At 50.6% G+C, this 26,147-nt stretch overlaps 1 protein-coding gene across 10 annotated transcripts in view; it reads left to right on the top strand.

Moving 5' to 3' along the window:
- The window catches only part of CAMTA1 (calmodulin binding transcription activator 1), a 980,974-nt gene that overhangs the window by 563,197 nt on the left and 391,630 nt on the right, over positions 1–26,147 (top strand). The window lies entirely within an intron of this gene.

Here is a 26,147-nt window from a genome sequence, read left to right as displayed (position 1 = left end):
AGTTAACTCAAGTTGTTTTCCAAAGTGATGGCCAATTTATGGTCCCATCAGCCGTGCATAAGTGATTTCCAGGGTCTCCACCCTCTACACATGAGGTCAGACTTCTTAATTGTTGCCAGTTGAGTGAGGATGAAAGGGTGTCTGACCCTGGCCCTCACCAGCATTTCCCTGATCACGGGTGAGCGGGGCCCTTCTTCCTGCAATTATTGGCCATGTGTTTCTCCTCTTTCCTGTTCAAGTCTTTTTTTCTTTGAGACGGACTCTCGCTCTGTTGCCCAGGCTGGAGTGCAGTGGCGCGATCTCGGCTCACTGCAAGCTCTGCCTCCTGGGTTCATGCCATTCTCCTACATCAGTCTCCCCAGTAGCTAGGACCACAGGCACCCGCCACCATGCCCGCCTAATTTTTTGGTATTTTTTTAGTAGAGATGGGGTTTCACTGTCTTAGCCAGGATGGTCTCCGTCTCCTGACCTCGTGATCCTCCTGCCTCGGCCTCCCAAAGTGCTGGGATTACAGGTGTGAGCCACCGTGCCCAGCCTCCTGCTCAAGTCTTTTGCCCATTTTTCTATCAAGTTGTCTCTTTCTTCTTGTAAGAATTCTTTATATTTTCTTGATAAGAATCCTTCATCCCTTTTATATGTTGCAAATGTCTTGTATTTTTCAGTTTGTGGCTTTTCAGCTTCTTTAAGATGTCTTGTTGAATAGTTCTTACTTTTAATATAGTCAATGTTCTCAATATTTTACAGTTAGCACTTTTTAGTCTTGTTTCGGAAATCCTTCCCTATCTCAAAGTCAGGAGGATATTCACCACTATTTTTCTAAAAGCTTTAAAGTTTTGATGTTGACGTTTGAATTCTGGATCTATCTGGAGTTGATTTCATCTGTTGTTGTTAATCCCTTTGGGGATAACCAGTGCTGCCAACTCCTTTCCCATGATCGCCTGCTATCTCTGACACATCAGCCATGGTGGGCCCATCCTGATAGCCTTTTTATTTGTACTTAGAAGACTTTCCGAGTGACTTAGGTGAGATGATGTTGTATCCACAGGAAGCTTGTTTGTAAACCCCGGGGCTCACTTTCCACTTCTCTGATTCTTTGGGGTGCCAGTCCTGGGAATAACTGGCTGCTAGAGCCCAGACTCATGCCAGAGTTTGAGCGCTTACACCCCCATGCCAGGTGGCTGGGAAGATTATGCCCAGTTAACGACATCAGGGCTGGGCACGCGGTCAGGGCTTCATGCCTGAGAGTCAGCAATGGCCATAGTCACTTGGGCTAAGCTGCTGCCACTGACCTACCTGCCTTTCTGCTCCTAAATATATGAGAAGAATCCCACTGCATCTGTGGAAAGACAGCAGGAGGGAGAGCTCCAGGGCTCTGAGAAATGTCAGGACTGCTGAATCTGAGGAGGTGTTTTGGGGTGCAGGGAAACCCTCTGTAGGAGTCTTTCTTTGGTATTAGCCACAGTAAATCCCTGAATACCAGAGAAGTCCAGAGACCAGCCCAGCTGGCAGTTGCATTTGGGAGTTAAGCTAAAGAAAGGCTGGTTACATCAGTTGGGCTCGCTTTTAGTGAAGTCAATGTGTTTACATGGTTTGAAAGCTCCTGGGGTGAGTTAGTCCATCTTACCAAGGCCTACAGCATATCTTCCTGGAAGCTATGAACTGAGAAGAGAAAAGGACACTGGAATCATGGATTCTGGTCCAGAATCCATGCTGCCTTGCTGTGTGACCTTGGATAGGTTTCTCTCCCTCTCTGATCCTCAGGTTACTTCTCTCTAGAATGGAAGGGGTAATCAGTGCCTAGGCAGTCCCTCAGACTCTCCTCTTATTGTGTCTGGGTCTGTGACAAAGGCATTCGATGACTCTGAGCTGCCTCCTGCTGAGGACAGGGGAACTAGAGCAAGAAAAGGCCCAGAATTAGCCTAAAATGTAAACAGCTGAGAGCTTTCTTAACTGGGTGAAATTTTAAAGATCATAATACAGATCCACACTGGCCTGCAAGCTCAGCCCATAAGACTTCCTCCCTTAGGGATGGTGTCCATCATCGAGTCTTGTTTTGAAAATCAAAAGTATTTTTAAAATGGAATTTGTGAGGAAGAGAGTAGAAGTTAAGTTCGCGCCTCCAGAAGCACGGTGGGCTTACTTCTGAGGAGACTGTCATTCTCCCAGCTCCAGGGGGCCTGGCAGGAGGCGGCCCTCTCAGTGCTCCTGGCCCTGAAGGAGGCTGTTTGGTTCTCCCCCTCCTCCTGGGTCTGAGGGCAGGTGGCACCCCCAGCAGAGACCAGCCCCATTCACCCCAGGAGGCTGGGCTCCTTCCCCCTAGGTTTCTTGGGTGCCCCCAGGGGCCAGGCCTTGCAGTTGAGAGCAGAGAGTCCCAGCTACACTCAACTGTCACAGACTGAAGGGCAAAGTGCATCTGGCAGCCAGCACGGATGTGTTGTCCTCTGACTCTGCAGGGTGACCTGTCCCATATGCCTCAGCCATTTGGGGACAGCCTCTGAAAGAGCCAAATGTTCCTCTCCAAACTCCATAGCAATAGATGGTGAAGAGATTCTGAGCTATTTATAGTCAGGAGAGATCCGGCTGCCTCATCCCAGTGGCTGCGTCTGAGTAACATTCCTTGGTGGGGAAAGCGGCGGATGGTTCTCAGAAAGAATCGAGGCTTTGGGCACACATCACTGGCCTGTCCCCACTTCATCTTTCCACAGTGAGGCCCGGACTGTTCCATCGGGAAGGGGCTTCTGGACTCATCCCTCATTTTCTCAAAGGAGAGCCAAGCTCCGGAGAGGGAGTGGCCCAAGGTCACAGAGTGGTCCGGTGCCCAGGCAGCTCCAGAGTCCAGCCAGTCGGGCCTCTGCCGTCACACCAGCCCTGGGGTCACGGGCTTTCGCTTTGATTTGTAAAGGTGTTCTCTTTCACACCAGCCCCCAGGTCACAGCCTTTGGTTTTGATTTTTGAAGATGTTCTCCTTGCTTGCAGGGAGCTAAGCCTTCCTTGGGTTAGCTTCCTTGTATTGGTTTCCATAGCAAATTACCACAAACTGGGTGGCTTAAAACCACTGAAATGTTTTCTTTTAAGTTCTAGAGGCCAGAAGTCTTAAATCAAGGTGTGGGCAGGTGGGTTCCTTCTGGAAGCTCTAAGGCAGATTCTGTCCCAACCCCTCTCCAGCTCCTGGTGGCTGCCAGCAATCCAGGACACCCCCTGGCTTGCAGCTACATCCCTGCGTCCCCCCAGCCTCTGCCTCCATCCTCACTTGGCAGTGTTCTTCCCTGTTGCTCTGTGTGCCCTTTTCCGCCTCTCCTAAGGATGCTGCCATTGGAGTCAGGCACGACCCTAATGCACTATATCATCTCCATCCTTAATTCCACCCACAAAGACAGTATTTCCAAATCAGGTCCCATTCATAGGCTCTGAGGTTAGGATGTGGACGTATCTTTTGGGGTGCCATAATTTATTCACCTTAGGAGGACAGTGGTTTGATACACCGTGTGGAGGACTGGACCTCACGGCAAGGCCGTGGGACAGAGGCAGCTCTGGTGAGGGACTGGCCAGGGGCTGTGCTCACTCGCAGGGCCCCTGGTGTCTCTGCCTCCACTCTGCATGCCTACCTCTCTGTCTTCTCACTGCCCACCAGCCTTGTGTTCCCTCTGATGTCCCCTTCTCTCTGTCTTGTGGCCTCTGGTTCTCATGCCTTGCCTCGATTCCTCCTGGCCCAGCTTCAGTGTTCTGGCCTTGGTCTCGACGACTTCTCGGCTGCAGTTTCTGCTGCTGACTGCCTCATTCCCATGCCCATGCGATTTCCCAGTTGGGTTCCTGAGCAAGGAAGTCGTGCCAGTCACGCACGTCTTCTCACACGGGCACAGGTGACACCCCCCCAGGCCAGCCTCGGATTGATGGTCCTGGGGTTCGTGGGGCCCACTCATGGTCCAGACAGCAGGATGGGGCTGTGGTACCAAGCATAACCACCTCCACCTGGCCCTTGGAAGGCGCAGGAATGTGGCAGAAACAGGGTAAAAGTTCAGCCGCCTACAAAGGCGACTGCATGGTCCCTGCAGGAGAACTTCCAGGGCCAGGATCCAACTAAGTGGAATTGTCAAATTGTCAGTTAACTGAAGTATTTCCAGTTTGAGAGGAGAGAGCAAGAGATAATAGGAACCTGGAGAAAAAGCAGCCACAGGGGGTGTTCAGCTTCAATCCAGGTCTGTTCACCCCTTACGTTCAGAACAGCAAATTTCAGGGATGCCACGGTCCGTTAAGCATCAAAGAGAGATGGGGCCACCCACGTTCACTGTGTTATGACCCTCATTAGGCAGAAAAGGACGTCTGTGATTGAGGAAAGATTTTCCAGCAACATCCCTCAGGTGCCCATCAAAGTTGCCTACTTCTCATTTCCTCACCTTCCGGATCTTCTTCGGGCTCTCCTGGAGTCCTGTGTGTTATTACTCTGCTGTTTTCAACTCAGCCACAGTGAATCATTTCTTCTTACCAAGTTGTGTAATCCCATCATTTGTCTGTAAGAGATTCCGTCCCAGGGCATATTGTGTCCCTGTGCTATGGGCTTAAGACGGCAGATCCGAGCTGTGATATAAATGTAAAAGTCATTACCATTCTCCTCGAGCGCATGTTAACGACAGCACAGAATAGTGATAATTAGATGAAGCATCATTTCACACCATCACCAGTGTGCTTTACATTTATTTATCGCCATTCTTTTCTCCAGCGTCAGCAAAACGGAGACTTGTACGATATCCCAGAGCATCCAATGGGGCACCGTCCTGCCACCGTTAATTATCACCTTACGAGCGCACAGAGCCCAGCACTCACCTCCAGCCGCTTTCTGGGGGCCTAAAGGGGAAACTCACTCCCTGCACATCTCTGTCCCTCCATATCCCAGACCCGTCTGTCATTGACATGTGTCCTCTGTCCAGCTGCCCAGGGCTCATCTCATGCCATGTGTTTATTCTGGCTGCCATGACAAGGCACCGCACACGGGGCGACTTACGCAGCAGCCTTGATTTTCTTGCAGTCCTGGAGAAGCGAAGTCTGAGATCGAGGTGCGGGCAGGGCAGGTTCCTCCTGAGGCCTCTGTCCTTGGTCCTCACAGGGTCTTCCCTCTGCCCGTGTCTGTGTCCCCATCTCCTCTTATATAAGGTGACCAGTCAGACTGGATCAGGGCCTGCCCTCCTGACCTCACTTTAACTTCATCATCGCGAAGACTCGCTTTCCAAAAAGGTCATATTCATAGGTTCTGGGGCTTAGAACTTTGACACCTTTTCACAGGGACACAATTCACTCCATAACAGTCCTGAAGCAAGATGCCTCTGAACCTCATGTTCAAGGTAAGCCCTGGTAAGCCCTGGGCCTTGGGGGCCTCCTGGCTTCACTCCTGTATAAGCCCCGGTGAGAACAGGAGGGAACTTCTGGCAGAAGGGAAGAGGGATGGGGTTTCAGCTTGGGCTCACACCGGGCTCCCTGTGTGAGTATCTTTGTCTAAAGGTTCCCTGTGTGGGCACCTTTACAAGTATCTCACCTGTGGATCCTCAACTGGGCTGGGGATCTTGGCAAGACCCTGCACAGCCTCCTGAGAGGGGTGCTCACTCCTGTGGGCTCCCCAGGCACCTGCTCTTGCTCTCCCCACTATCGCAGCACCCATCCCCTGCCTCCCACCTGTGTCTCCCACACTGAGCACCCCTCATTGGCAGGAACAGTGGATGCCGGATTCTCTCTGTGTCCTACAGCCCCAGGAGGGTCCCCAGGAGCAGGAGCCACAGAGAGATGTTGTTTTGCAGAGGGTCCTCCTGCCGCTATACCCGCCAAGTCCCCTGAGACCCTCTGTGTACCTAATCTCCTAGGTGCACAGTCACATAGTTGCAGGCTTGGATGAGACCTGGTGTTACCTTTTATTTTGTTAATCTTACCCTCCCTTATTCCAGAAGGAACTTAAGGTAGAAAAGTGTAGCCTCTCCATTTCTGTGATATCACTGCTACAAGCCAGCCGTGTGGCCTTTGAAAAGCTCCTGTGAGGAGCCGCTTGTTTAGCCTGTTCCTTTACTGGGAAGTTCCAACTGTTCAAAAATTTCATTTTTTTTCTTTTCACTGAGTCACAATCTGTCTTCCAGGACTGCTAACTTCGTATTCAACTGTTAGTACAGAATGGTTGGGTATTTTTAATAAAAGGAAGTCATATGGTGTGTGTGTGTGTGTGTGTGCATGTATGTATGAGCATCTGGGTACCTGTGTATATGCACAACACACACGCACCATGCTTTGTACAAAAGAGAGTACTTCTTGGATTTGGGTCTCTGTCCCTCTACATTCTGCCAGGTCCCTTTTAACTCCCGCAGGGGATGAGAAGGGGGTTGCTGCTGTTTAAAGATCAAATCTGCTTTGTAGCCTGTGTTCCTTACACATGGCCCAAGCTGCCAGGGCTTCCTGGTAGGGCACTCCTCTGCCCCAGCAGCTGCCCATGGGTCCTCTAGGCCCATCACGGGTGGGGTGCACTCCTGCTGTGGCACTCTGAGGTCCCTCCTGAGCATTTGGTGGTGGCAGACCTCGGCGTCGTAGGAAACCTAGGAATTGTGGGGACTAGGCAGCGTGACCCCCAGGACTTGACAGAGACAGGGCCACCTGCCAAAGTGAGCATTTTCTCAGGGAGAGCATCCACGTGGCCTCACGCTTTTCCCAGGCACGATCCTGATGTCTGAGGAATGACTTTCATCCGGGGACATCACATGCAGAGCTAGTGAATTGTTCTGCCTTCTAATCTTAGTGATGCCACGAACTCAAAAGCTAGAAATAGCCAGGTAGGAACTTCTAGCAAAATTATGGCCTGAATGCCTCCAGGCTCCTGAGCCGGCCCACATGCAGATCGGGCAGGTGAGGCTGCTGTGCTAGAGAGGGCCAAGACACCTCCCACGACTCAGCGGTCACTGGCCAAGGAGGGAGCCAGTTCCATCATCCAGGAACTGTTCTTTGAGCAGAAGCAGCAGGGGGGGCCTCTGCCCAGCCTGCAGGTCAGTGACTGAGCACACACGAGGCTTCGGCCAAGGCTGCGCTCTGAGTCCAGCTTCCATGGAGGCAGGCCATTCGGGGTGATGAACTTGGACATGGAGATTGGAGAAACACATTCCATTTTCTATCGAGGGCATGGTCCCCTCTCGCCTACCTGTCTGGCCGGGGTAGGATCAGTCAGAGGGCCTTCAAGGAACCGTGGTCATTTGGAAAGTCTAAAAGGCTCTGCACTCGGAGCTGTGCATAAATCCCAGCATTGCAGGATAAGATACGATTACAGTATATTATTTGGGCTTGACATTTATGGCAAGTATAAACAGAGCGTTATTACTACCAAATCATGAGCCTCCAAACAAGAGGAAGGCAGCGCTGAGAGCACACAAGTGAGAAGGAGTTTTTATACAAAAGAGAACAAAGTGATATGCTCCCACTTTTAATATGCCTGCCATGAAACACGAAAGCAGAGAGCAGAAAATTGAAACCATCGGGAAAGCGCCAGGTCCAGGATGGCCCAGACAAAAGTCACTGCCGATGAGATAAGTGGCACTGGCTCACCCCCAATGGCTGGGCCAGCATTCCAGGAGAGAGAGAAGGAGGAGGAGGAGGAAGCAGGGAGAAGAAGAGGGAGGGGAGAAGGAGGAAGTGGGCGGGGGGAAGAAGGAAAAGCGAGGAGGAGGGAGAGAAAAGGCTCCTGCGTGGTAACTGCATCAGCATTGTTTTTCCCTCCAGTTACTGGGAACCTGGGCTTCCTGGGTCCTTTCCAAAGGGGCGTCACTTTTGTCATCTGGGAGATGACAAAAGTGCAGCTGAGTGCAGGTGTGCCTTGGCACCCCCTAGAAAGGGTAATTGGGAAGATTCTGCAGGATGGATTTCACCACGTGTTTGTGTCCTGGTGTCTGCACAAAGGTCCGACATCTTGTCGGGTTATTAACGGAGACAGAGTGGCTGAGCTGATGACTCTGTCCCAGCTCCAGGGTGTGTGTGGCGTGTGTCTCTGCAGGTGTCCTCACTGATTTCTTCTCCAGGGCAGACTCCTTGGCCGTCCACCCATGGGCCCCTTTCCAGGAAAGGGATTTTTAAAGTAAATGATCATGAGCCACATGTCTTCTGGGCCTCCTGGCCTCAGCCCAGCAGGCCCTGCTCCTGCATAAGCCTCTGTGAGTGCAGAGGGCCTCTGGTTGCTGGGAAGTGGGGTGGGCTCAGGTTGGGGTTTAATTTGGGGGTAGAGACCTTTCCAAGTGTCTCACCTGGAGGTTACACCTCCTGCCTAGCTGGACCCATGACTCTTGGCAAGGCCCTGATCTTGAGGGAAGAGCCAGGGAGCTGGATGAAAGCTCTTCCCACTCTGTGTGAGCCAGCCTCATCAAGAAACAGAGGGACAGGCCCAGGATGCCTCCTCCTTGGGATTAATGCAGTTAGGATGAAATGTCCACGAAGTCCACAGAGCATCTGTAGGTCCCAGGCTCCGCATGAGACACTCAGAGGCCATCGCCCTTGACTGCCTGGTGAAAGGAATGGAGACAGAACCCAGCAGTTGGGAACCTCGGGGGTCAGCCTAGGTCATGTGTGGGCTTGGCCACATCCAATCACCTACCCTTTCAAAAGCACAGTTTCCTCTTCTGTAACACAGAGATCGTAATTGCACAATAAAATTACATGAGGGCAGGGTGGCACCTGCTCTTCCCTGTTGGCAGCATAGTGCCTGGCCCATCTCAGCCACCAAATGCTGTCTCTATACAGAGAACCCCTCATTTATATCTTCAACTCTGAACTCTCTCCTGAACCCCAGACTCCTGCATCTAGCCACCTACTCAGTGACTCGTCTCCAGTCGCTAACAGCTTCCCAAACTTAATACAACCAAATCTGAACTCTTTTTTTTTCTTTTTTTTTTTTTGAGATGGAGTTTCACTCTTGTTACCCAGGCTGGAGTGCAATGGCGTGATCTTGGCTCACTGCAACCTCTGCCTCCCAGGATCAAGCAATCTCCTGCCTCAGCCTCCCGAGTAGCTGGGATTACAGGCACACACCACCACACCCAGATAATTTTGTATTTTTAGTAGAGACGGGGTTTCACCATGTTGGTCAGGCTGGTCTTGAACTCCTGATCTCCGGTGATCCACCTGCCCCAGCCTGCTAAAGTGCTGGGATTACAGGTGTGAGCCACCGTGCTGGGCCTGAACTCTTTTTTAAATTTTATTTTATTTTTATTTTTCAACATTTATTTTAGGTTCAGGGGTACATGTGCAGGTTTGTTACATGGGTAAATTGTGTGTCTCTAGGGTTTGGGGTACAAATGATTTTGTCACCCAGGTAGTGAGCATAGTACCTAATAGGTACTTTTTCGATCCTCACCTTCCGCGCACCTAGGTTGATTCTGTATCTTTGCTATTTTGCATAATGCTGCAATGAACATGTGTCTTTGCGGTAGAATAATTTGTTTACCTTTGAGTATATACTCAGTAATGGGACTGCTGAGTTGAATGGTAGTTCTGTTTTAAGTTCTTGAGAAGTCTCCAAACTGCTTTCCACAGTGGCTGCACTAATTTACATTTCCACCTGCAATGTACAAGCATTCCCTTTTCTCTGCAACCTCACCAGCACCTGTTATTTTTTGACTTTTTAATAATCGTCCTTCTGACAGGTGTGTGATGGTGTCTCATTGTGGTTTTGATGTGCATTTCTCTGATGATGAGTGATGCTGAGCATTTTTTCATATGCTTGTTGGCTATGTGTATGTCTTCTGAACTCTTTCTAAATCTCCATCGGATGTATGCCTTCCAAATTGTCTTCATCTGGGCTGGGTTCAGTGGCTCACACCTGTAATTCCAGCACTTAGGAAGGCTGAGGGGGGTGGATTGCTTGAGCTCAGAAGTTTGAGACCAGCCTGGCCAACATGGTGAAACCCTGTGTCTACTAAAAATACAAAAATTATCCAGGCGTGGTGGTGGGTGCCTGTAATCCCAGCTACTTGGGAAGCTAAGGCAGGAGAATCACTTGAATCCAGGAGGTGGAGGTTGCAGTGAGCCGAGATCACACCACTGCACTCTAGGCTGGGTGACAGAGCAAGACTCTGTCTCAAAAAAAAAAAAAAAAAAAAAAAAAAAAAGAAAAGAAAAAATTAGCCAGGCATTGTGGTGTGCAACTGTAGTCCCAGCTACTCAGGAGGCTGAGGTGGGAGGATGGCTTGGCCCCAGAGGAGGTCAAGGCTGCAGTGAGTTGTGATGGCGCCACTGCACTGCAGCCTGGGCAACAAAGCAAGACCCTGTCTCAAAACAAAACAAAATAAAACAAACAGAAAAACTCAAACCTTTATCTGTCTACCCATCCATTTTCTCTAAAAACCAAGGAGTCAGCCCGAATTTCTGTCTTTCCCTCTCTTCCTCATTTAATCACTCAGCCAACCCTGACACCCCTACCCCCAAAATATAGCTCAAGTCCATCTGCTTCTTCCTACCTTGACTGGAAAAGCCCTCTGCCAAGTCTTCCGCAATCCATTCTCCACTCAGCAGCCAGGGCCATCTTTTAAATACATGTATCAGGTCTTAATACTTCCTGTTTTCAGATGCTCCAGTGGCTTCTATTGTGGCTGCAATAAAATCTAAACCCCTGCCGTGGCCTTCCACCCCTCCCCACTCAGGTCCACACTCCAGCCTCATCTCCCACCAGCCTCCCTCTTGCTCCTCCCTTGGCTTCAGCTCACAGGCCACCTTGCTGCTTCTTGGCGTTGCCACGTCTGGTCCCACCCCAGGGTCTCTGCACGTGCTTTTCCCTCTGAATACTCTTAATCCAGATTTTGAATAGCTGGCTCACTCATGAAAGGACTAAGCACAAATGTCCCTTCTTTGCCCTCAGGAAGATCTAGGTATGGCATCACTGTGCATGACTTGGGAACAGAAAGGTTCACCCACCATCCAGAAGGCTGGAGAGAGCTCAGGCAGGGACTGTTGAAATAATGGAATGTCAAGGCCACTGTGGGCAGGATGATCGGCCAGGTTTGGGAGGGGAGGCATGGAAGCCCGAGGTGTCCCTGGCTTCAGCAGGCTTGCTACATTGGCTGGGGTGTTCTTACACACCTAGAGGAGCCCCAGGCTCTGCTGTCCCCTGTCCTGGATGAACATGCCTATGAAGAGGTGGGTGCCCTCTGCAGGCAGTTCCTGGGGCCTCTGTGGAGGCCTTGGGCAGGGTTTGAGTGCCCTTGGCCGACAGGCTGGGATGCTGAATTGCACCACACCTGTCACATGCTGCTGGATCTTCCTGCCTGGCACTGGGCTTTTGCTGATGCTGTTTTAGCACCATCCTGAAATTGAAGCCACACCAGGTGATCTTGAGTGAGACCTGCCTTTTGAAAGATGTTTCCCCACAGCCTCAGAGCCTCTTCCTCCTGGAGATGCAGGTGGAGCCTACAGATGGTTCAGGGAAATTTGGAAGTGTGCAGGAGTGACTGCCACTGCCTCCTCCTCCAGTCTCCGAATCCCAGTGAATGGAGATCCCTGAACCTATGGACCATCAGCAGGCTGTCTGTCCCCAGGGTCCCTCTAGCATGTCAGGGCTTGGCTCTGCAGGTACCCAGCCTGCCCCATTCCTGGTGGCTGCTTTTATAGGGAAACAGTAGAATGTTGGTTACGAACAGGGCCTTTGGAATCATTTAGACACAAGTTTAAATCCTGCCTCTTCCATCTACTGACCAACCGAGGACAAACTACTTAACTTCTCTGAGCCTTGGTTCCCTTCTCTGAGATTAGGCGGGCATAGTACCTGCTTCCTGGAGTTGAGAGGATGTGACAGGACATCTATAAAGCCTTGGGCCCGAGGAAGCTGTGGCTTATGTCAGCTGCTGCTGTGATTGTCCACACTGAGCTCCATTCCCCGCTTCCCTCCCCCCATGGGCTTTTCAATCCATTCCTAGTTGAAGCAGAGGCTCCCCGGAGTCCATTCATTCTGGCATCTCCAGCTCCAGGTGAAGGATATAGCTATGCACAGACCCTACTTGTGCTCTGGTGGATTTCTCAGCTCAGGGAATTTGAGGATGAAACCAAGGACCCTGTGATGTCATCCAGTGTCCTGGAGCACCCTACAGGGAGGAAAGAAGGCATCTAGGGATGCCCCGCCCCCCCATTTTTTCATTCATGTCTTCCTCCCTGAACACTGCATGGAGCAGCCATAGCCAAGAGCCCAGGACCCAACCTCCCTGCCCAAGCCTTGCCCTTTTTGGCTCAGGAGGGGCCATCTGGGCTCCTGGTGAGGAGGGGGGTGAGCTGATGGAGGGGGCAGTGAGGCAGAGGAACTGAGTTGCCCCCTTGCTGGGGTCTCAAGTCCTGGCACTGCCCCACCCAGCTGCAGACCTTTGGGCAACTCACTTACCTCTCTGAGCTTCCATTTCTTTGTAAATAGGGGTTACGATTTCCATCTCATAGGAATGGTCATTCTTTCGTTTAACACATGTGAGAGGGGGAGGGATGAGGCTTGGAGGAAGGGTTTGAGCTGGCCCCTCTAAGCTATCCTAAAAATTTCACTCTTTATCTAAAGAGTCCTGGAAAGCCATAGAAAAGTTTCTGGTTTGCTTGCTTTTGTTTTTATTATTTTTATACAAGCAGATGTCCTCATCCATGTATATTTTTCGTCCTTAGGGTCTTATGACTCAGTGCTTCTGGACCTTTCCATGGGGCCTGCTCCTTTTGATTCAGAGAAATCCCTGGAAAGGACTCCATGCAGTGTCTGGGCAGAGTGCCGGGCTGCTGGAACCTGGGGTCCCTGCTCCCAGGTCCCTGTCCCCACCTGGAATGAGATAGGAGACCAACAGCATCTTCCCTAGAAGGCTGATCTCCCTCAGGGACTCTTTGGATGGTGACAAACAGGGCCCTGTGCTTTCTGGACTATGCTAAAGGGCTGTTTGTGTGCTGGAGGGATCTGGGGGCTCCTTTTCAAAATGAAGGTCTAAGCCCAGATCTTTGTTGGGGGGAGAATGGACATGGAGAACAGCCCATATTTCCTGGTTCTTTCAAGTTCTATTTGCAAATAAAGAGGTTAATTGGAAAGGTTGTGGTCACTGGTCACTGGGGCTACAAAAAGCCCCACATCCTCCCTTTTCTTCTCTGGTACCGGGGAGGTGGGCTTTTCGGTTGCTTTTCTGAATCTGTAGCTAAAAACCTTAACTTGATAAATGAGATGTGACCTTGAAGTAAATGTGCCTATTATCTAGAAGTCATGGAAGCAGACACTAGAAATGGACTTCATTTATTTTATGAGAAGTCAGAGCATGTCAAGCTGCTCATAATTAGTAATAAACTCATCTCTGCTTGATGACTTTTTACACTGTTTGTATTTTTTATTGATGTAGTCACGCTTAGGTGGCCATCACTGGAGGCGGGCTGTGGTGGGGCTGCTTCCAGTGCAGAGCCTCCCTTCCTCCTCCAGCATCCCTGCATGCCCCGCGCCACCCCTGCCCCGGGCGGCCCCGGCTGCTCCTTCATCACAGAGCCCAGACTCGCCTCGTCAGACCTGGCTACCTCTGTGAGCTTGCAGGAATAAATCTGAGGTGCTGAATATAGATATATTTTCCTTTCTCCTCCTTGGAGAGCAGTGATTTGCAGCCTCTTCTAGTGTGAGCCAGCCACCCTCATGTGACTTGGTAGGCACATGGTCAGGGGAAGTTGCTGTTTCCAGACCTAATGAGGCCTCGGGGTCTTGTTAATGGGGCTCCTTGCTGTGGAACGTGTTGTTTATGGATGGACATGGTGGCCCCATCTTTGTCTCCTCAGCCCCATGCCAAGGAGTGGATCTCTGATGGGCAGCAAGGGTTGAGAAAGAAGCAGAGGAGCCTCCAGCCTTGGGGGCCCTGGAGCCTGGCAGCTTTGGCTGTAAAATCTCACCCTTCAGCAGCACACATGGCACACTGGGAAGTAGGAGACTCCCTTCTAGAAAGTTCTAGAGGCTTGCCCTGTCTGCAGAGCCTGGGATGGAGCAGGCTCACCTGCGTAAGAGGGGCTGTAGGTGGGACAGGTGGAAGAGTCCTTTGTGGTCTCATTTGCTCTTGCTCTGGCGATGAAGCCCTGTTATCAGTCATGGGTACCAGGTGACCCTTTTCCAGTGAGTCTCCGGAGACCCCAGGGGTCAGTGGGGAGCCAGCCTTTCCTCATCTCTGTGCCATGTGCAGGGACCATGGAGAAGGGCATACTGAGTGGGTCCTAGGCTTCACAAAAGAGCTGGGCACCTGGACAGCACCATTCCCAATACAGAGAAAGCAATCGCTGGCCTCACCAAACTGTGCTCTGGTGAGGCTGGAGAGTCCCTCCCCACCCCCTGGTTTTCTCTTGACCTCTTTGGTGCCCCCTACATTGGGCCCCGTCACTAGGACGCAGAGGACTCAGGCAGCCCGTCCTCCCAGCACCACAATCCTCCTCATCCCTCACCCCATTTGACGGCGCCTTTTCTTGAAGCCTTTACTTAGAATTCAGTTCCCTCTTCCTGCTCTCCTTCTGCAGTTTGTGTTTCACTCTTTTGTAGCAGGAAAGTTCTGGAGCATTGTCATTTGCAGACATGAGCCGGTCTGCAGATGGGCCGGTGGACCATACCCAGATGCAACAGCTTCCTGAGAGCTGGCACAAGGGCTCCAGCCTGTGTTCTTGGAATACAAGCTCTGAAAGGGAATAGGGCGCGGTGTTTGCATGATAAGCAGGGAAGGTGAAACTTGTCCCTTCTGAAGTGGGGTCTGCGTGAAACTTGTCCCTTCTGAAGTGGGGATTTGCTAGGGCTGCCGTACCACAAACGGCGTGGCTTAAACATGGGAAGTGCGTTGTCTCATGGTTCTGAAGGGTGAAAGTCTCAGATCAAGGTGTGGGCAGGGCTGGTTTCTTCTGAGGCTGGGAGGGAGGATCTGTCTTGCGCCTCTCCCCTGGCTGCTGGCGTGTGCTTCAGTGTTCCTTGGCTTGTAGAAGCATCACCCTGTCCTCTGCCTTCATCTTCATGTGGCATTCTCCCTGTGTGTGTGTCCACCCCCACCTTTTTATAAGTAATCAGTCATATTGGATTAGGGTCCACCCTAAGGCCTCATTTTCACTTGATTACCTCTTTAAAAACTGTCTCCAAACAAGGTTTCATTCTGAGATACTGGAGGTTAGGCCTTAACATGTAAATGTTAGGGGACTCAACCCATAACAGCTACAAAAAGGGAGGCGCATCCTGTTCACATGGGGGCTGGGACTCAGCCCTGGGGCAGGTTCTGGAGGTGATTCCCACCACAGCCGTGCCAGGACAGGACCCCTGCACTGATGCACTGGAGTGTAAATCCGAGGAGATGGTCTTTGCATTCTTGTGAATCAGGCTCAAATCTCAGGTCTACCGTTCACCAGCAGGTGACCTTGATCAAGTGGCTTAACTTCTCCAAAACCCAGTTCCCTGTTTGCAAAATAGGGTTAACACTACCTACCTTGGAGGATTGATTGATCTGGGGTCAAATGAGGTCAAAGATGACAAGCCTCAGTGTGTCCACATTGTGCCAGGAGCATGGGAGGTGCTCACGCCTTTTGTGGCTCCCTCAGGACTGTGTAGTCTCCAGAGCTGTTTCTCTTCACCCTGTCCCTCTTAGCCTTGTCCCCGCCTGGCCTGGCAGAGTGAGCAGGCTGTGCTGGCCTGCACAGGTGCAAGGATTTGCAGCAAGGGAAGGTGTGATGAGAACAAGAGGCCATCCCTCTCCTGCCATGCCTGCCACTTTCTCCACGCCGGAGTTGCCTGCACCCGTTGGCAGTCGGGGCACACAGCGGCTGGGATGAAGGGAATTTACTGCTGAACTTAATAGGGTTGTTTTCTGCTTCGCATGAATCTGTCTGTGCTCAGCTGAGGATCCCGGGTGGCTGGTACAGCAGCCATTGTTAATGGATTTGTCCCTGGAAAACGGGGCTGTGGGTGTTAGAGTGTGGTTCTGGATGTTTCTTCCTTGGGAAGGGAGAGGATTTAGTAATAGAAGCTTGGTTTGGCTCTTCAGTTGCTGCCGGCCTGCCTGGCCAATGGGCTGCTTTGGACAACAAAATAGGAGGGGCGCCATATTCATTTGGAATCTGTGATCCTGCATCATGGCAAGTCGTCATCCTTGGATGGAACAATAGGATGGGTCCTCAGTTCTCTCTGAACATTCATTGAGTCACTTGTTCAACAGATATCTGCCGAGCTGTGAGCTTGGGCCAGACCTGTCATCAATTCTGGTCAATGCGAACGGGACAGATTTAGTCCCCAGTGTCATGGAACTAAGAGTCAACCAGGGTATCTTCAGGGGAGAAGTTGGTGGCCAGGGAAAGCTGGGGAGGTGACCTTCTAGCTGACATTTGATGGGAGAGTCAAAGCTGGCCAGACAAGAAGGGGAGGCTGGAGAAGCCTGGGACACCTCCTGGAGCCACATCCTCTTCCTTCAGGGACTTCTGAGATCCTCTCTGCTAGCTGTGTAGAAGGAACCATAATATCCAGGTCCTGTGTATCCAGCCACCTGAGCAACTTTTCCACAGTGTGACTTTTTTAAAAGTCAAGGTGAATCTCATTTCATGCAATAAATATTAACCTGGGAGGTTGGGGGTACATTAAACTTTTATGCATGGCAATAAATTTCTTATGGAAGAGAGGACTCACTACTAGTTAAAGAAATTTGGGGTGAAAACTGCCTTGGTGGGGATTATCCCAACTCATCTGTTTAGCAAGTAACGTAAACCGGGTTTCCTTCAAGCTGGATTCCTGTGTGTTAATCGTCTTTGAGCCTCTGTTTCCTTTCCTCTCTTTCTGCACCTGTCATTTGATTCCTCAGGCCCTGGGGCTGCCTTCCTTCTGGGGTCCTCTTTGAAGAAGAATCCTTGATATCTGCCCTCTAGGAGTTTCATACTTCTTGAATGCATAGGCCATAATCCATACATATGTCTTAGAAAACCAAACCTGAAAATTTTCTCTATACTTGGACAGGGCCAGAAGGCCTAATTTCAAATGGTCACACCTACTTGCAAATGACCCAGTGTCTTCACAAGGGCTTGACACATGTGCCCTGCCTGCTTCATGTCCTGATCACGTGACTTTATAACTAATGTTTATCCTGTCTTACTAGCATTTCTCTTATGATTGGTGGGTCTGGATAGAATTGATGAACTTGAGCAGAGTTGGTGGACTTGGGTAGAGTTGGTAACCTTGGTTAGAGTTAGTGGACTTGGGTAGAGTTAGTGAACTTGGGTAGAACGGGTGGACTTGAATAGGATTATTGGACTTGGGTACAGGTGGTGGACTTGGATAAAGTTGGTGGACTTGGGTACAGTTAGTAGACTTGGGTAGAGTTAGTGGACTTGGAAAGAGTTAGTAGACTTTGATAGAGTTAGTGGACTTGAATGAACTAGTGGACTGGTGGACTTGAATAGAGTTAGTGGACTGGTGGACTTGAATAGAGTTGGTAGACTTGGGTAGAGGTGGTGGACATGGGTAGCGATGGTGACCTTGGATAGAGTTGGTGGAGGTGGGTAGTGGTGGTGGCTTTGGGTAGAGTTGGTGGACTTTGGTAGGATTGGTGGACTTGAATAGAGTGAGTGGACTTGGGTAGAGGTGGTGAACTTGGGTAGGACTGGTGGACTTGAATAGAGTTGGTGGACTTGGGTAGAAGTGGTGAACTTGGATAGAGGTGGTGGGCTTGGGTAGGATTGGTGGACTTGAATAGAGTTAGTGGACTTGGGTAGAGTTAGTAGACTTGAATAGACTGAGTGGACTTGTGTGGAGGTGGTGAACTTGGGTAGGACTGGTGGACTTGAATAGAGTGAGTGGATTTGGGTAGCGATGGTGGCTTTGGATAGACTTGGTGGACTTTGGTAGGACTTGAATAGAGTGAGTGAACTTGGGTAGGACTGGTGGACTTGAATAGAGTGAGTGAACTTGGGTAGGACTGGTGGACTTGGATAGACTTGATGTGTGTGGGGCAAAGACAATTAGTGGAACATAACCATTTATGCCAACCCTCCTAGCTCGCAGAGGTGCTCTGTAGAAGAAGAAAGATATTGCGGAAGTTTTTAAATGGGGACATGATACCAAGTTTGAAATGTGAGAGAGTGAGTAGGGACAGTGCCCTTGTCTGACCCAAGTGCTAAATCAACAGGAACGTGGTGCCCACTTATTACATCACTCATGGACATGAGCTGGGCTGTTTTTCTTACATCCATTTCACTTGGTGATTAATATCTCTTTTAATGTTCAGCTGCAGTGAATTCTTAACAAATTATTTTGTAACACATTGAAATCACTTTGTAAGCTCTTTGTTAACACCTTTAAGAGGCCTCTGGCTATAAAATATTACTTTATCATCTTCCCGATGCTGGACATTTGATGTAACACTCGTGTCTCAGAGGTTGTTAATAAATAATGGATGGAGGAATGATCTGGGGGTGACCTTTTGTAGAACATCATCTGTCAGCCGAACTTCACTTAATCCTTCCTCTTAACGCTGTCTTCTGGCTTTCAGGATATAGCAGTTTGCAAATCAGGTGGTTTGGTTCCTGCCAGTGAGTGACATTTCACAGGATGGGTGACATCGGAACGATTGGCCTGTGTGCTTGCCTCTGGGACCCTCAGAAGGATTTAAGCCCCGTGATTAGCAGGTCTATTTTTGGCCACCAAGTGCAGGAGGGAAGGCATCTGGTGTGTGTCTCCTCTTGGCTGTGATGAGGCCTGGCTGACACCAGCAAGGACTCTCCATGAGTGGAGTGTGGCAGTGCCGTGGTTAGCTGGCCAGGTGAGGGGTGTTTCTCCAATAAGCATTTGTAGATCTGCCCTCTACTAAACCTGCTTCACCCTGGTAGCCCCCCTCAAAGGCATAACAAGCCAGAGTATCCCAGGGACCGGGAACACTTGGGGACAGATGCCTGGTAGAGAGTCACAGAACCATAAAGTCATGGGGGCCAAAGCCAGAGAAACCAGAGTCCAGCCCCATCAGTTTACAGAGAGGGATTGAGGTCAGAAAAGCCAAGAGTGCCTCTTCCAGTGTAGCTCATGGGTTAGAACAGATTTTTCACTTGACCCCTGAAACTGTGGTCCCTTTAGCCAGTGCCCTGCCTCACAGGATGACTCTAGAGTCACTTCATTCATTCATAAACAATGCTTATCGAGTGCTGACTCTATGCAGGCGGTGTGCAACATCCTGAGGACACTGCAGGCAGTGAGACCAGCGAGGTGTCTTAGTGCACGCATGCTGCTAGAACAACATACCTTAGACTGGGTAACTATAAACAACATACATTTAATGCTCACAGTTCTGGAGGCTGGGAAGTCCAAGATCAAGACACCAGCAGATTTAGTGTCTGGTAAGAGGCTGTTTCTGATAGATGGTACCTTCTATGTGTCCTCACATGGTGGAGAAGGGGGCACACAGGTTCCCTTGTGACTTTTTTTTTTTTTTGAGACAAGAACTTTCTTGCTCTGTCACCCAGGCTGAGGTGCAGTGGCACAATCCTAGCTCACTGCTTTCCTGGGTTTCTTGTACACAGATCAGACCTATGAGTGCATGGTGGTCATTACAGCTTCAACCTATGCTAGAAGGCAGGCGTGAAGGAGGCTGCAGCTGCAGATATGGGGTGGTGGGAGGCTTCCCTGAAGAGGGGATGTTGAAGGTGAGAGGTAGGATGCGTGAGATGCTCTCTGGGCAGTGGGAGAGGGTATCTCAGTGTGCTGTGGGCTCTGGGGCTGCAGAGATGCGTGTCTGTGGAGTTTGGATAAGCCCCGTAAAAACACTCCACACAGTGTTTCTAGAATCAGTTGGAGTCCGTGGCACAAAGCAAGGGCTCAGTATATACTGAGTGAATGAATGAAAGAATGAGTGAATGAATGAATGAATGAGTGAGCCACCTGTCAAACTGCTTTCTCAGATCAGTCCAGTCAGGGGAATGGCGGTGGCCATGGGCTTCTGTAGTGGATGTCCTTAGGCTCGGTGTGGCTGATGATGAAGGATTGAGAGTCATCCCAGAGGGTGCAGAACACCTCCCATGACCTTCCCCAGAGTCCAAGCCCAGGGAGCAGTTGTGACATCCAGCCAAGCTCACACTTGGCCTGGAGGCCGGACCCCATGAGGACCAACCTGTGGTCTTCAGAGGTCGTGGGGAGGGAGGCCCCAGTGGACGCTGAATTCCAGCCTCTGTCTGGAGGCCTTTGAGCAGCAAGCACTTGGTGGCTGCGCCTGTGGATGGGCTTAATGGTCTGAACCTGTAACACCCATTCAGGCATCAGAAAATCACCCTTGAATTATCTCTAGAGTTTTATTTCCTAGAATCCTGAATAGATCACATTTTATTGTTGAATACTGAAATCTCATTACTTTAGGAAGTGCTATTACTGGGCTATTACTGGAAAGGAATTCCTCCCTCCTGTTCTGATTAAAACCTCCTGTTCATATTTAAAAAATAATTTCAGACCTATTTTTTTTAATGCTTCTAAAAGTATAAACGTGCAGCCAAGCGTCTTCTTTCCCTAGGCCCCGCGCCTGGGTGTGGACTTCCCTGGGCCTGCTGGTGGAGAGCGAGCACAGCTCTGCAGAAGTAGAGACACCGGAGTCTCCTCCTGGACCCCCTTCTTGGTTTGAGAATGGTCCCTTTCTCGCCCTCTGACTCAGTTGCTTCCTAAGATTCTAATGACAGTTTTGGCCAAAACAGGCAGCTCCCATTGCCACTGGTTTGAGACTTCAGCTCTGGCTTTTTTCACCAGGAACTGATTCTGGGATCTTGGGGCGTAGGGTCCAAGATGTGGCTTCTCTGCTGACTGATGGAGTCAGGGGAGCTGGCTCCACCCAGAGCAATATGTGGGGATGGGTGGAAGGCACTCCTCTGGCAGCTCCCGCTCCTCTCTGGAGGCTGTTCCCTCTGGGCACAGGGTCATCAGCTTCCTGCATCTGAATCCCCGACCTGGGGGCATCCTCTATGGCGCTCAGGGCTCACTTGGCATTGTCACATGCTGAGCCCACTGTGTCATGAATATTACCTGGTGACTTGCTCCTTTCTCCTCCTCCGGGACTCTGCCCGTTCTCTGTGACCCCAATGTACTTGGCACAGGGACTGGCATGGAGCACTCAGAAAATATTTGTCAAATGGATGGCAGAATTCACCAGCACCCAGAAAGCAGTGTGATTTGGGGAGTTTTCTCAGCGAGTGGCCGTGTGACTCCCAGGGGCAGAGGTGATGTCTTCAGCACATCTCCGTCCCTTTGCCAATCACACCCTGCTCAGTAGAGCCCACCTTGCCTGTCCTCCTCATTGCCTGCCCTGTTCTTGCCTGGCTGCACTGAGCTCCACATGGGGTATATTCCACATGGACACAGGGGAGGTGACCCCCTTCTCTCCAGGGCTGCTCCTCCAAGGCCGCGGGTTGCCTTGGAGAAAGCTCAGAATAGCTGTGTGGCCCCCATGCTGATGCTGGGTGAGTGTGCATGTGGCTAGAATTCTTTTCTGGACTCTTGGCAAATGGAATTATTTACAACCACCAGGGCCAATATTTCCCTGCTCTGCAGATGACTTGCAGCAGATGAAGTAGATGCTCTCTCCTTGCAGAGAGCTAATGATAACATTCAGCTCTTCCCACCCCACCAATGTGTCTTTGATGGCACAAATGTGGATATTTTTATTTGCCCAGTCAAGTTGGCTCCTCAGCGCACACATCTGAAGTGAAGGCCCTTGGGCCGCAAGCTGCAGAGGGCACTGGCGCCAGCCTTGTGCATTGACAGGAGACTGCAGGAACCTGCCAGCTTGGTTGCTGGCTTCCTGAGCTCTGTCTGCGGGTTCCCTCCCTGGAATGGACAAGGGGGAGCAGCCGATTTCTGATACAGCTCATCTGTCTGGGTCACTGGTTCCAGAAGTTAATTTTGGATGGAACTTCACAGGCACCTGGCGTCTGGTTATGCAAAACCTGACCTTTGGCTTCACTCTGGGGCCTTCCCTTCTCCTCACCCCAGGGTTCCTGCTGCCTCCCTCTCTTTGCCATTCTTTCCTCTTAAAAAAAAATATCCCGCTGACAGGAGCTTTCTAACTTGTCATTTTGGAGATCATCAACAAATTCTATAGAGAGGTGACCTCCATTATGAGAAAGAGACGGGGAGTTGGCTGGGACCCAAGCCAAGGAGCTGGAGCCTCTTTTGACTGGCAAGGTGACATTGAGTGTCATATCAGCATTCATGGCCAGCTCTCTTCTCCTCAGAGAGTAATTATTTCTTTCAGAGCGAAAGGTCCAATTTGCTATAAAGAACAGAGCCCCAGGTAAAACGAAAGAGCTGTAAGCTCCCCTGACATAAAGGAGACCAGACTGCCCCCATCCCCAGCCCTGCTCACTCCATATCATAATGGCCATTCGGCCAGATTTATTATGTTTATTTGTACTTCCTTCCTGTCATAACACATTAGGCTGGTTGCACATTGCATGGGTGAGGCTGGCTCGGCAGGTGGAGCTGAACACCTTGTAGCTGACACTGACTCTTGTATCCTTGGCCAGCACCTGGCTCTGGGCAGGGGCTGAGATGGCACCTTTGGAGAAACACTGGGAGAGCTGATGCCTGGCATTTGGGGCCAAGCTGAGCTCTGGGCCCACTGCACTCTCCTGGTATTTCCTCTACTCCTGGGACATTACAAGAATAAGTGGCCCAAGTCTGTGGCCTTGGATGCCAATACCACGATAGATGGCATTCACTGAGTGCTCACCCTGACCCAGATCATGAGACACTGGGCACTGATGGTTTTATTTAGCACAGGCCCTGGGCACTCATGGTTTCATTGGGTGCAGACACTGGGCACTTACGGTTTCATTGGGTGCAGGCACTGGGCATGGATGGTTTCATTGGGTGCATGCCCTGAGTACTCGTGGTTTCACTGGGCACAGGCCCTGGGCACTCATGGTTTCATTGGGTGCAGACACTGGGCACTTACGGTTTCACTGGGTGCAGGCATTGGGCGTGGATGGTTTCATTGGGTACAGGCCCTGGGCACTCATGGTTTCACTGGGCGCCGGCCCTGGGCACTTATGGTTTCACTGGGCCCAGGCACTGGGCACTCATGGTTTCACTGGGTGCAGATACCCAGCACACAAAGCAGTCCTATTTGCCCATCTGTGGCTGAGCAGAGTGAGCTCACAGTCAGTGACCCCTTCCCAGGCCCCACCCCCACTAGCACAGGAGTTCCTGCTGTGTGCACCCATGGGGTGGCTCTGGGGTGGCTCTGAGTGGCCCTCATCACTTGGACTGCCTTTGCTTCTTTTCTTGTCTGCCCTCCCCTAAGCTGTAGCTCCATTTCTGTCTTGCACACTGCTGCAGCTTCAGCACCCACCATGGTACCTGGCCCGCTGCGGTGTTCCACACATGTTGTTAAATTTAAATTGTTAAATGATTGGATGAGCCTGACGTGAGATGAGGACCTGCCCAGAGTCATCCAGCTGCTCATCCACAGAGCCTGGGCTGTCCTGCCATGAAGCCCTTGCCAGTCACTATGCCTTCTTGACTTCCCATGGCACCATGACTGTCACACTGCATTGTGGCATAGTGTACCTCCACCTTCCTCCTTCTGCTTCTGTTTTTGGGAGTTCAGTCAAAGCTGACATGTTGCCCAAGACTAGAGGGGAGAGACTGTGGAGGCCAGAGAGGTCGGCCAGGTCCCGGGTGTGGAGGTTGCTTCCTGCTCCTCCTCCACCCCCACCACGGGGGCCTGGAGAAGGTAGGGTGGGTGTCCTCAGTGAGGAGGGTCTGAAGGGGGCCCAGGAGCAGAGGGAGGAGTCATGGTTGGTTGGAAATTAGGACGACCAATGCAGGAAGCTCTCTGTTACAGGTTGCCCATTCTGTAGGTGAGATCCGTGAAGATCAGGAAGTTGAATAACCTACCTAAGTTTATCGGCTAGTTAGGGGAAGAACAGAGTTCAGACTTGAACTTGAGGTGCCCTAATGAGTGTAAGAGTTTGAGGGGGTCATTCACAAGCACACCCTTGCTTCTGGCATTAAGTGTAAATTCAGGGCAGGACCACCCTGTGGTTCCATAATTCCCTGAAGGACTCCCAGAACTCGCTGAAATCTGTTATGCGCGTGATTAAGGACTATCAGAGTGAAAGGACACGTGGGGCAGGGTGCAGATAGGTTCTGGGTGGAGATTCCAGCCATCCTCTCTGGGTAAGTTGTGGGACCACTAGCGTCTCCCCACAGCCTGTGTGTCAGTGCCGCCAACCAAGAAGCTCGCTGGGCCTTGGTGCCCAGTCTTTTCTGGGGCTCACACATAGACCTGGTTAGCTACCCACATGTCTTCAGCCTCCAGCCCCTGCCTAGGACAAGCTGAGGTCATGGAACCCCAAACACACCCCCTTATCACATTGTTAGACTCTCGAGCATGGCCCAAAGCTCCAAAGACACTCTCACCTGATCAGTCCCCTCCCAGGAGCCTGGGACACAGCCCAGACCTCTCTGTGGGTAAGGTTAATTCTTGATTCAATACATTACTATGTAGGAGAGTGTCTAGGAACTAAATTTGGGCTTATTCCCTGATAGACTCTTCTCACCCGGGGTCAAGGTACTTCAGGCCCTTGCTGTGGCACACTGGAGACGTGGGTCCCTGCTGCGGTGTTCAGGCCCCTTTCTTACATCACGGCACTTCTCTCTTTTCCAGACTTACAGCAGCAATCACAGTCACATTCCACAGCCTCTCCAGCACCCAGACAGCCCTCCACGGGGGCATCAAGGACTGGTCCACCCAAAAACAGCAGCCATGTCCTCACCTCTTGCTGCAGCAGCAACTTTATTTGATTTGATGTATATGAAGAAATAAAACTCAGAAGTCAATTGACTTAAACATGGAACAATGCAGCTTGGTTATTATGGTGTATGCTAAATTTTAATGGCATTTAGAAAGCATTTTGTGGGGTAGAAAATAGAAGCAAACCCATCAAACCTCAACTATGCTCTATGTTTTATAGTGCAGAACGTTTTTCTGCTACAATCCAAAGACTTTAAAATGTAATAAGGTACATTTGAACCCAAGGGTTTTAAAATCGACGTAAGAAACGTGCACATCCAGAAATGGAGTAAAATAATCCATTACTGTCCGGGTCGTATTCGAGGGAAGACACACATTCCTGGAAACGCTTTTAACATTTCATGTTCCACAGACTCTTATTTATTGACACGTATTAGTGTTCAAGGATTAATATATCGCTAAGTGAGAAAGAAAAGTGTGGTTGGGAGGGGTTTCGATAGTCGGCGTTCTTGGGTTTCTTGCTATTTTTGAATGCATTTACTCAGATATATTTAAAATCACATGCCACATAAATGGATATATCAATTGAGAAGTAAGGCAAATTTTCCATTCTTACATTTCATTAAAAACACATTCCGACTGTCACATGTCTATATCCCCCTTGTCCTTCCCACCAAACATGATTTTTCAGAGCCCGCCATTATTGCCCTGAGTCCTGGGATATGGCACTTTCTTTTCTTTTCTTTTTTGAGACGGAGTCGTGCTCTGTCACCCAGGCTGGAGTGTAGTGGCGCCATCTCGGCTCACTGCAAGCTCTGCCTCCCAGGTTCACACCATTCTCCTGCTTCAGCCTCCAGAGTAGCTGGGATTACAGGTGCCCGCTACCACGTGCAGCTAATTTTTTGTATTTTTAGTAGAGACGGGGTTTCACCGTGTTATCCAGGATGGTCTTGATCTCCTGACCTTGTGATCCGCCCGCCTCGGCCTCCCAAAGTGTTGGGATTACAGGCGTGAGCCACCGCGCCCGGCCTGGATATGGCACTTTCTAACACTCTGGGTTTTGTTTGTTTGTTTTGAGATGGAGTCCTGCTTTGTCACCCAAGCTGGAGTGCAGTGGCGTGATCTCGGCTCACTGCAACCTCCACCTCCTGGGTTCAAGTGCTTATCTTGCCTCAGCCTCCCGAGTAGCTGGGATTACAGGCACCCACCACCATGCCCGGCTAATTTTTTTGTATTTTTAGTAGAGATGGGGTTTCGTCATGTTGGCCAGGCTGATCTCAAACTTCTGACCTCAGGTGATCTGCCCGCCTCAGCCTCCCAAAGTACTGGGATTACAGGCGTGAGCCACCATGCCCAGCCACACTCCATGTTTTCGATCACCCTGTCTGTCTTTCAGACCTTCTTGGCCGTCCTCATCAAAGGTGCTTAGGA

This window comes from Pongo pygmaeus, chromosome 1 (assembly GCF_028885625.2).
Source record: "Pongo pygmaeus isolate AG05252 chromosome 1, NHGRI_mPonPyg2-v2.0_pri, whole genome shotgun sequence".
NCBI lineage: Eukaryota > Metazoa > Chordata > Mammalia > Primates > Hominidae > Pongo > Pongo pygmaeus.
This window is presented reverse-complemented; position numbering and strand designations above follow the sequence as displayed.